At 45.4% G+C, this 12,215-nt stretch overlaps 3 non-coding genes across 3 annotated transcripts; all 3 read right to left on the bottom strand.

The window, feature by feature from the left end:
- Positions 1 to 324: 324 nt before the first annotated feature.
- Positions 325 to 397, bottom strand: TRNAR-UCG (transfer RNA arginine (anticodon UCG)). The gene has a single exon. It is a non-coding gene; the product is annotated as a tRNA-Arg (tRNA).
- Positions 398 to 2,235: 1,838 nt separating this feature from the next.
- TRNAR-UCG (transfer RNA arginine (anticodon UCG)) lies at positions 2,236 to 2,308 on the bottom strand. Its single transcript has one exon. It is a non-coding gene; the product is annotated as a tRNA-Arg (tRNA).
- A 711-nt stretch (positions 2,309 to 3,019) lies between these two features.
- TRNAR-UCG (transfer RNA arginine (anticodon UCG)) lies at positions 3,020 to 3,092 on the bottom strand. Its single transcript has one exon. It is a non-coding gene; the product is annotated as a tRNA-Arg (tRNA).
- Between the last annotated feature and the right edge of the window lie 9,123 nt (positions 3,093 to 12,215).

Here is a 12,215-nt window from a genome sequence, read left to right on the forward strand (position 1 = left end):
TCGACGCGAAAATTCAAGCGTCACTCTATTTTATTACATGCAGAAAAAATAAACAGAAACAAAAAAGCAATAGATAGTGGCGGCTGATTGAGTTGGCGGCCTTCTATAACACATCTCGTCCTGTTGCATTGAATGACAAGCTTCATTCATTATTGTCGCTTCTGCATCGATCGGCTTAAATACAAAGACTGAAATTAATACTCACATTAAATACTTTCTTCATTGTGCAACTCTGATACAGCTGTAGAAAAACAGGCAAGAGCATATAAGAAAGAAAGAAAAAGACAAAGCTACTTCGAACAAGTAGCAATAAAGATAGTGTGACGTCCGCGACAGGACTCGAACCTGCAATCTTCTGATCCGAAGTCAGACGCCTTATCCATTAGGCCACGCGGACCACGGCCGCGGAATGGAACAAGTATCGCCAAGCCGTTGATAGGCTTGCTCCTCGGCTTTTTAGATTATAGTAATAGCTGCGTACGTTGCTACCTTTCCGTCGTACAGAAAATTCGTAAGCTGCATGCTCACTTCCCTTGATTGCTGATCCTCTTCAACGCGCGTAGGATTAGTACATGCACGTCGTTTGTGGAAGAGCGGTACCCGCACTGAAAGTCTTCTGGTAATTAAATGCCATTGCCTGCACAAAATAGACATAAAAGTCGTTTGGGGCTTATATTGGTGACACCGATTTAATTCTAAATTTAGCTGTAGACCCTTGTGTTATTCCTCATGCCGCCATCCATCACAAACATTTTTCTAAATTAGCCCATTTGTCAGACATTCAACGTGCTAGCAAAAGGTCCGGCCGCCCTTGCTCATCAATAAATACGTTTAGAGACCCTTTCGGATACGTTTAGAATTATGTTTAAAAATATGTTTACATGACAACAAGCGTAATACCGATAAAGATGACAATACCCATAACAAAATGTGACAACTCCGTGGCGCTCAGTGTTCTATGCAGATATACAGTGTTTAATGTCGACAAAATGCCTGAACGACTAAGACGAAGAGATATATAGAAAAAAATTACAAGCGTGAATTAGAACGGCGCATGGATGCCCCCACCTTCCTCCTTCCCTGACCTTCTCCATGGAAGGGGAGGGTGGGGGCATGTTCAGGGCTGCATAGCATAGGCAACCGAATCACTCACTGTGACAAAGGAGAACGTTAAAAGGTGTTTATTTTTGTACAAAGAAAGTTACCGCTTCTCATCCCCGGACCCCTGTCGGCACTATCTGGGTCGGCCTTTCCGAGAAAGTGGCGACCCCTGAGACGTTTAATTGCGAGGTGCTCACACAAACACACACACAAAAAAAAGAAATAAAAAGAATGGGCATTGAGAAAGAATTTAGTTAACTTCCCAAACCTCGTATAAGACGTTTTGTTTAAATTATATACTATGTAAGCGACTCACTGCTGCATGTTGAAACCTAACATTATTAATACATCTTATTGTGGTGTCCTCCTCACAGTTATCTTCGGGACGCGGCATCGTGCTACTTCTGTACTTGCGCAAGTACAACATTACTGCAATAAATTTGAAAATCTTAACGTCCGAAAAATGCATACATGGTGCATAAATTTCATGGTGCACAAAATTACGCGGGACAAACTACACGAGACAGAACGGTGCGGCACAAGGACGAAAATAAGTATATAGTCAGGTTATGCAGAACGAACTTATGTGGGTCAAAAGTGCGCGGGATGAAAGTACGAGCGATAATAATATGCGGAACAAATGTCACGCAATAAATATGTGCCAAACGAAAACCTAACAGGCGTGGCATGCAGGTCAAAACTATGCCGGACGAAATTATGTGGGACAAAACGATATGGGAAAGGAATATGCGGTACAAAACTATGTGAGAGATAACTGCGGCACAAATGCATATTAATAATCTTCATCGCCTATTTTTTTGTCGACGCGGGACTTCAAGCGTCCGGTGTCAGTCTAGGTTATTACATGCAGGACAAAAAGAAAACAGAAAAAAAGAAGCAATACAATGCGGCCGCTGATTGATCTGGCGGCCTATTATAACACATCTCCTGTTGCATAGTGTGACAAGCTTCATGCGTCATTGTTGCTTCGCATCGCTCGGCTTAAATTGAGATCCCTTTAAATGCATACTCACATTAAATTCTTCATTGTGCAACTCTAATACATCTGTAGAAAAGCAGACAAGAAAGGGAAAAATCTACTTCGAACAATTAGAGCAATAAAAGAAAGTGTCACGTCCGCGACAGGATTCGAACCTGCAATCTTCTGATCCGAAGTCAGACGCCTTATCCATTAGGCCACGCGGACCACGGCTGCGGAGTGGAACAAGTATCACCAAGCGTTTGAGTCGCTCTCTCCTCGGCATTTTGGATTCTTGTAAAATTTGCGTATGTTTCTACATTTCCGTCGTACAGAAAATTCGTAAGCAGCACGCTCACTTCACTTGATTACCGATCCTCTTCAACGTGCATAACATTAGTACATGCACGTTGCTTGTGGAAGAGCGGCACACGCGCTGAAAGTCTTGTGTTGATTTAAACATCATTGCCTTCACAAAACAAAAAGACAAGGAACATACAAGTCCTTGGGGCTTATATTGGTGACCCTGATATAATTCTAAATTTAGCTGTAGACGCTTTTGCGTTATTCCTCACGCCGCCATCCATTCCAAACATTTTTTTGTAAATTAGCCCATTTGTCAGACATTTACCGCCTAGGTTATTATCTAGGTTATTATATGCAGAACAAAAAGAAAAGAGAAAAAAGAAGCAGTACGATGAGGCCGCTCATTGAGCTGGTGGCCTGTTATAACACATCTCGCCGTGTTGCATTGTGTGACAAGCTTCATTCATTATTGCCGCTTCTGCATCGAACGGCCTAAATATAGATACTGTGAAATGAATACTGACATTAGCTACTTTCTTCATTGTGCAGCTGTGATACAGCTTTAGAAAAACAGACAAGAGCATACAAGAAAAAAAATCTACTTCGCCCGATTAGTAATAAAAGAAAGCGCGACGTCCGCGACAGGACTCGAACCTGCAATCTTCTGATCCGAAGTCAGACGCCTTATCCATTAGGCCACGCGGACGACGGCTGCGGGATGGAACAAGTGTCACCAAGCTGTTAAGTGCCTTGCTCGTCGGCATTGCGGATTTTTATACCATTTGCGTACGTAACTACACTTCCGCCGTATTTAAAATTCGTAAGCAGCTAACTCATCTTTATTGCTGGTCCTCTTCAATGTGCGTAGGATTAGTACATGCACGTCGCGTGTGGAAGAGCGGTACACGAGCTGAAAGTCTTGTAGTAAATAAATGCCATTCCTTGCACACACACAAAAAAAGAAACATAAAAGTCATTCGGGGTATAAATTCCTTCTAAATTTCTTCTAAATATAGAAGGATATCCTTCTAAATTAAGCTGTAGGCCCTTTTGTGTAATTTCTCACACCACCATACATTCGAAACATTTTTCTAAATTGTTGGGCCACTAAGCACGAGGTCACGGGATCGAATCCCGGCAACGGCAGTCACATTTTTGTGGGGGTGAAATGCGGAAATGCCGTTGTACTTAGATTTAGGTGCAACTAAAGAACCCCAGATGGTCCAAATTTGCTGGGTCCCCCACTACGGCATGCCTCGTAATCAGATCGTTGTTCTTGCCCGTAAAACCCGATAAATAAAACTTTAATAAAGAACGTTAGGTTCAGTTCCTCCATTCAAGTTTCCCAGGCAAATTGTCATGTTTGCGGTACGTTACGAAAGCAAAGAGAAAGTAACTTTGGCTGTATTTTGCTGAGTTATGAGATTTTCTATTAATAATTGCATTTTTAAATTGCTAACGCTGACAACATTGCATGTGAAAGTTTAGTCATGTTCGCCTTACATGTTTCTAAATACAGTTTTTGATAGGGAGAAGTAAACGCCTTCTTCTGTTCAAGTATTGCTGTCAGTTTTGATGCACAATGATGTTGAATTTTTACTGTTGCTGCAGTCATAGCTTTGTTGATGTTAACAATCTTTATATATTGGTCTTGCGATTGTTGCGCCCCATATAGGTCATGCGCATTATTTGGGTGCTTCCCCCGGGGCAGCCGCATGGCCCAGACGGCGACAGCAGTGTCCGACACTGATCGCGACGGGCAAACCAGCGGCTGTCCTAGAAGCGACCGCCTCTACCTACCGCCGTGGAGGCGGTAACGAGCGTGAACTGTTTCGCGGAAGGAGCGCGAACGATATCTGTTTCCGCATTGCGTCGTGCTTGGTTCGAAGGTTGGACATCAGAGACGGAGTTCTGTGAATTATACGAAAACTCTAATTGGCCGCAAAAAGGTCATAGAATTCCCTTGTGTTGGGAACTAGGGCAGAGGAACGTTTTAGAGGGGGACCGTTGGTGCAGAGAGGGTGTGCTGAGGTGTCCTAACGTCTGCAGACATGTGTGAGATCTGACTAGAATATGACTACTTGTTTCAATACATAAAACAAGCCTTTTTTCTTTCGCTCCTATTCCCGGACGTACCCATCTGTATGACACGAACGATCCTTTGCCTAAACGCTACCCCTGAGTCTCAACACCATGTACTACGTTGACGTTTCTGTGTAAACATAGAGTAGCATAGTAAACAATAAAAGTGGCCATTCGAGCCATTTCGCGGCCGAGCGCGAGGGTGCCCAATTTCGGTAAGTAGCCCTATGTGTTTCCCGATGAGGTAGCTGCGGCCATAGCTAACAGCTCGACAGGCGGCACGACCCAGCACGTGCGAAGCCCAGTCAGACCCCGTTCTCGGGCTCACTACGTCGTTACTCTGTAAAATGCGTCTGAGGATCGTTGTTGGGTTCTTATGGCAGCGTCCGACACTCTGCTGTGGTGTCGGCGCTGCCGCCTGGATGTCGACGACGAGACAAAGGAAGGAAGGCGCACCGGGTCACGTATTCCTATTTACTCCAAGCCCAGTGCTCGACCGCTTAGCCACCATGCGCCGCTCGCGTGTACCACGTTTCCAGGTACTTCTTCCCCGAAGCGCCACGGCGAGCGCTCTAGATCCTTGCAGGTACTTGGTGGGACTAGGGAGATGTCATGCCTGGACGCACAATCTGCTCACCCAGCTGTCGCTAAGAGAAAATAGGTTTTTCAAAAACACGCCGCGTGGGCTATATCGAAATAAGACTAGCGTGAGGATGATGATGGTGATGATGATGATGATGATGATGATGATGATGATGATGATGATGATGAAAAACCTTTATTTGCTCTATTTTCCAGTGATTTTTGCGGCTTCAGATGGAGTCTTCCGTCTTCTCTCCAGGGTCGGTTCCCCTAGTCCTGGGCTCCGCTGAGGGTAGCTGCCCTGCGTGCACGCCTTACTAGTCCTTGTTGGACTTTCAGGATGTCACTGGATACCATGCTCTCCCACTGTTCCGCACTTGGGTTATTTATTATGGCTAGCCCTTCTGTTTTCTGGGAAGCCCATGTGGTATGGTATAGGGTTGGTTTGTCTCCACACCATGGCCACTTGCTCTCGTACTGCGTGGGGTAGATCTTGCTTAGCATGTTTAGGCACGGGAATGCTCCCGTTTGTAGCTGTCGCCATGCTATGGCGTCTTCTCTATTTTGTTGTTTGTGAGGGGGCGGGTATTTTCGTCTGATGCCTCTGTAGTAGTTTAGTATCTCTGAATAGCTTTGGGCTACCGGCTCGGGTTCCTCAGCGGGGTCGCGATTGTTGGATGCTCGGTTTGTTGCGTGCCCTCGAGCTAACCTATCGGCCTCCTGATTTCCAGTAATGTCGGTATGTCCCGGCACCCAAACTATCGTGTGTTTGGCCTGGTTGTTGACGGTTTTGCCACTTGAGCGGAGGATGCGGAGCACGCTGTGGCTGATTCTGCCGTTTAGGTAGTTGCGGCATGCTGCTTGTCAGTCTGTGAGTATGGTTAAGGACCTGTTGGATCGGTAACCCGCCGCTGCCGCTAGAGCCACGGCTGCCTCTTCGGCCTCAACTACCGTGCAGTTCCGAATTGATGCGCTGGTGATTTCTTTTAGGTCCGAGTTGATCACCGTTGAGACTTTGCTTTTCTTGTCGTTTCTGTCCTGTGTGTAGGTAGCGTGCGGAAGATGAAGTAACACTGGACGAAATTTTTTCACACTTGATAAGAGGATAATGGGACGTGATAAGAAGTTGGTCGTGGTGTGCGAGGCGCTTCGACCAATAAAAGCTGGGATAATCGTGGGAGATGGAGGGTTTCTCGCACCACGAGCCACATCTTGGCTACGCTCATGCGTCCTCTCCTTGTTGACATCACTATCTCTCTTACAGCCGAAATAGCAAGCAGCTGCAGCCACACACGACCCATATTAAACAAACTATCGCCCGACGTCCAGAAACAAATAAATAAATAAATTGCCACGCAGTAACTCCTATGGCAGTTAGACAAAGTATGCATGCGTAAATATTGTGGCACTTGCCCATCTCCACGCCGCCCGGTGTCATTACTAATGTTATGAAACTTGATTATATAGGCACGTACTAACGATAGCTCAGTGGTGACACGCACTGGTGCCGACGGCGGCGGAAGGAGCATTGAGACGACGCAAGCAAAGTACTCCACGTAGACGCGCCAGGTGCGCTGATGACGTTCCCATAATTATAAGCCGTTATCACTCTTTAGCGCCTCATCATCCGCGTCGAACAATTATTGAACCGTAAACGTACTATGCGGCGGCTTTTTATGGCACTGCGCGCGGGTCGCAGCTTGAAAGTGATCTGCGCTGTCCACACAGAGTGCCGACTGCTCATAGCTTCGCGCGCTCTGTTCTCGCCGCTTACGTGTTGAAGAGGCGCGCGTGCCCGTAACTTGAAAGCGATCTGCGAAAGGGACAGAGTGGGGGCATTTGCCGAGAGCACCTTCAGCACTGTGTTTTCTTCACTTCGTTGGCGTTGAAGCGGGAGGCAGCACAAAGGCAAATTCGCTCGCTGCTGCGGGCGCTATCTCGAAAGCAGTCGTCTTATTACGGGACCGACGAAGGGGCGGTTTTCTCGTTGGGTAAGCGTGCGAATGCTAACGCATTGAAAATTGAAACTTACCTACACCGCCTAAACTCTGCTTATGCGGGCTGGCCTCAGCAGACTGCGCGCCCAGGCACAATCATGGACCCGAAAATAAATACCTAGCCGGATCTAGGACGCATGCAGTGGCACTATGGCGAAAAATTACCTAGAAATGTGGTACGTGCGGGCAGCGCATGGCGGCGCAGCGGTGTAGCACTGGGCTTGGGCGTAAATACAAACACGCCACCGGAACGGCGGCCGTAACGAGGCGACAGAGACACACCTGGTTACTAAATTGGAGTGCGTCTCTGCGTGCGCTCGACATCATGACAGCATTCTGGTGGCGAGTTCTTGCTTGCCTGTGCGCTAGCGACACCACGCTTAATAAAGTAATTAATAAACCCATATATCAACGTCATCATCATCAGCCTGGCTACGCCCACTGCAGGGCAAAGGCCTCTCCCATTCAACTCTGACTACCCCGGTCATGTGCTAATTGTGGCCACGTTGTCCCTGCAAACTTTTTAATCTCATCCACCCACCTAACTTTCTGCCGCCCCCTGTTACGCTGCCCTTCTGTTGGAATTCAGTCCGTAAACCTTAATGACCATTGGTTATCGTCCCTCCTCATTACATGCTCATGCCCATTTCTCTTTCGTGATTTCAACTAAGATGTCATTAGCTCACGTTTGTTCCCTCACCCAATTTGCTCTCCTCTTATCCCTTAATGTTACACCAATCATTCTTAATTTCATAACTCCTTGCGTCGTCCTCAACTTAAGTAGAACCGTTTTCGTAAGTATCCAGGTTTCTGCCCCGTAGGTGAGTACTGGTAAGACACAGTTGTTATATACGTTTATCTTAAGGGATAATGGCAACCTGCTGTTCATGATCTGAGAATGCCTGCCAAACGCATCCCAGCCCATTTTTATTCGTCTGATTATTTCAGTCTCATGATCCCGATCCGCGGTCACTATCTGCCATAAGTAGATGTATTCCCTTACCACTTCCAGTGCCTCGCTACCTATCGTAAACAGCTGTTCTCTTCCGAGATTGTTTCGTTTTCCGCAGATTAATTTTAGACCAACCGTTCTTCTTTGCCTGTCCAGGTCAGTGAGCATGCATTGGAATTGGTCCCCTGAGCCACTAAGCAAGGCAATATCATCAGCGAATCACAAGTTATTAAGGTATTCTCCATTAACTTTTATCCTCAATTCTCCGAAATCCAGGTGTCTCAATAGTTCCTGTAAACACGCTGTGAATAGCATTGGAGAGATCGTATCTACCTGCCTGACGGCGTTATTTATTGGGATTTTGTTGCTTCTTTATGGAGGACTATGGCGACTTTGGGGCCGCTATATATATATATATATATATTTCAGTATTTTTGCATACGGCTCGTCTACACCATGATTCCGTAATGCCTGCATGACTGCTGACGTTTCGACTGAATCAAACGCTTTCTCGTATTCAATGAATGTAATATATGCAGGTTTGTTATATTCCGCACATTTCTCTATCACCTAATTCATAGTATGAATATGGTCTGTTTTTGAGTAGCCTTTACGGAATCCTGCCTAGTCCCTTGGTTGACAGAAATCTAAGGTGTTCCTGATTCTATTTTCGATTACCGTAGTAAATACTTTGTATGCAACCGACAGTAAGCTGATCGGTCTATAATTTTAAAGTCATTGGCGACCCCTTTCTTATGGATTAAGATTATGTTAGCGTTCTTCCAAGATTCCGGCACGCTCGAGGTTATGAGGCATTGTGTATATAGGCTGGCCAGTCTTTCTAGAACAATGTTCCCACCATCTTTCAACAAATCTGTTGTTACCTGATCCTCCCCAACTACCTTCCACCTTTGCATAGCCCTGAAGGCTTTCTTTACTTCTCCCGGCGTTACTTGTGGGATGTTAAATTCGCCTAGACTGTTCACTCTTCCATTATCATCGTGGGTGCCACTGCTACTCTACAAATCTGTATAGAACTCCTCAGCTAATTGGACTACCTTATCCATATTAGTAACGATATTGCCGGCTTTGTCTCTTAGCGCATACATCGGATTCTTTTCTATTCCTAGTTTATTCTTCGCTGCTTTTAAGCTTTCTCTGTTTCTGAGAGCATGCTCAATTCTTTCCATATTATACTTCCTTATGTCAGCTATCTTACGCTTGTTGATTAACTTGGAAAGTTCTGCCAGTTCCATTCTGGTTGTAGCGTTAGAGGCTTTCATACATTCGCGTTTCTTAATCAGATACTTCGTCTCCTGCGAAAGCTTACCGGTATCCTGTGTAACGAAATTACCACCAACTTCTATTGCACACTGCTTAATGACGCCCTGAAGAGTGTCGTTCATTGCTTCAACAATAAAGTCTTCTTCCTGAGTTAAAGCCGTATACCTGTTCTGTAGCTTGATCCGGAATTCCTCTACTTTCCCTCTTACCGCTAGCTCAAAGATCGGCGTCTTACGTGCCAGGTTCTTCCGTTCCCTCCCCAAATCTCGGCTAATTCGAGATCTTACCATCCTATGGTCACTGCAGCGACCCTTCCCGAGCATGTGCATATCTTGCATGATGCCAGGGTTAGCGCAGAGTATAAGGTCTATTTCATTTCTAGTCTCGCCATCCGGGCTCCTCCGCGTCCACTTTCGGTTATCCCGCTTGCGGAAGAAGGTATTTATTATCCGCAAGTTATTCCGTTCTGCAAACTCTACTAGTATCTCTCCCCGGCTATTCCTATAACCTATGGCATATTGCCCCACTGACTTGTCTCCAGCCTGCTTCTTGCCTGCCCTGGTATTGAGGTCGTCCATCAGTATAGTATATTTTGTTTTGGCCTTACCAGTCGCCGATTCCACGCCTTTATAGAAGCTTTCGACTTGCTTGTCATCATGACTGGATGTAGGCGCGTAGACCTGTACGACCTTCAATTTGTACCTCTTATTAAAGTGAAACAAGATGGTGGCGATGTATTCTGAGCGTAGCCATTAGATAGAAGTGCTTTAAGCGCAGCATAAGACACTACTAGGAATAGATACTAACAAGCGCACAATCGCAACTGATTTTCAGGACGAAAGCCTTTCTAGGGTCATGGTGAAGTTGTGTCAGCAGACCTGACCGCTGGAGTGTCCGCTGAAGCGTCATCACGCCATATGAAGACAGATTAAAGACAGCTTAAAGAATGAAAAAAATGAGTGATCGTCACAGTTAGTGAATGATAACGTTACAATAGAGATTAGTAGAGATTAATAATGGTAGTAATGATAAATAACAACTAATGACGTGTGATGACTACTAACGACTTCGAAATGACCAATATGTCTAACGACGGCTTGAAATGACCACAACTGATAAGGAATGTCTAGTGATGAGTAGTAATTAATAAAATGACTACTAATGACTTGTGATGACTACTAATGACTACGAATGAACTAAAATGTCTAACGTCTTGTAGTGACCAAAATCGATTACCAATGACCAGAAATGATTACTTGTGAGCAGTAATGACTAGTAATGACTGAAATGACTTGTAATTACTAGTAATGACTAATAATGACTGAAATTGCTTGTAATTACTAATGACTACGCAGTGACTAATATGTCTAACAACCAATTGTAACGGCTATAATTGATTAGAATTGGCTAAAAATGCGCGGTAATGACCGGTAATAACTAATAATGACTGAAATGACTTGTAATGACTAAAGTATGAACAACATATCTAACGACAGCTTGTAATGACGACAATTGATTATAAATGGCGAAAAATGCTTAGTAGTGAGCAGTAATCACTAATAATGACTGAAATGACTTGTAATGACCAGTAATGCCTACGACATGACCAATATGTCGAACGACAACTTGTAACGACTGCAATTAATTAGAAATGACTAAATATGCTTAGAAATGACCAGTAATGACTAACGATGACTGAAATGACTCGTAATGACTACTAATGACTATGATATGACCAACATGGCTAACGACGGTTTGTAATGACCCCAATTGGTTACAAATGACTAAAAACGCTTAGTAGTGAGCAGTTGACTACAAGAAAGCAGAGAAAGTGAAGAGGCAAAGAGAAAGAGGCGAATGATAAGATGAGGAAGAGTAGGCTTTCGAAGTTCACCTCTTAAGAGAGATCTTAGGAGAGCCTGAAGTATTTATTTTTTGCGAAGCGTCACTACATCTCAGCCGAAAACATGTGCGTAAGTGCACAACGAATGACTTAACAGCCGGTGGAGATTCAGGTGGAAAGCTTTTTAACACGTTTGGAATTTCATCTAAGGGGTAACCTTTGTTGCCTTTGTGAATGAGCTTGTAGAGCGCGAAAGGAATAAATAACCAGCGACACGTAAGCTACAGGCCCCAGGCGACACTGAAGCCTACGCCCCACTACCACCATCATTTCCTTTGTCGTTCTTGCTGTGAGCGTCTCTTGGCATTGTAGCAGATGCGGGAGCTACAGGGCCCCCCGGCTAGACCGCAAGCGTGAAACGGACGCGACGCTCACGTTTCTGAGGTTGTAAGGGAAGGTAAAGCTCTGAGGAATTCGTGTTCTGGAGGTGTAGATGGGTGATTGGTATATCCTCGCAGGCCTGATTGATGCAGTCCACAGAGAGTGTCTCTTCATGTCCCTGTAGCGCAATGACGAAAGTGTTGGTGGAACGGCGCAGAACAGGAAAGGTCCCGTCATAGGCCGGCGTTATAGGTGCCTGGATACCATTTCGCCTAAGAAAAACATATGTGGTGGTCGCGAGGTCCGGGTGCTCGAATACGTGTTGCCTGGCTTACCTAGGCTGGACGGGCTGGAGGTCGCGGAAGTAGTCGCGGATGCGTTGAAAATAAGGTTCTTGTTGAGGAGTTGTCTTCTCTGTGATGAAGGGAGGAAGGAAATCAACTTTATGCAAGGTCCTGCAGGCCACGAGAGCTTTGGGCTCTCATGGAGTGGGCGTCTCCCACGACGGAACCGGAATGTTGAGTTTCCTGGTGGCGTCGTGGACGTGCTGGACGACCCAGGGTTGGGGAGCGAGTTCTTCGCTCCGGATTTCTTTTCAAAGCTTGCGCTTGTCCGGTTCGGAGTTTGTCTGAGCTAGCGAGCACGGCCAGAGTAAATGATAGACGTTAAGGTATGTATTGCAATTTGTGCAATAATACTTGTCGTAGA

This window comes from Dermacentor albipictus, unplaced genomic scaffold, assembly GCF_038994185.2.
Source record: "Dermacentor albipictus isolate Rhodes 1998 colony unplaced genomic scaffold, USDA_Dalb.pri_finalv2 scaffold_15, whole genome shotgun sequence".
Lineage (NCBI taxonomy): Eukaryota > Metazoa > Arthropoda > Arachnida > Ixodida > Ixodidae > Dermacentor > Dermacentor albipictus.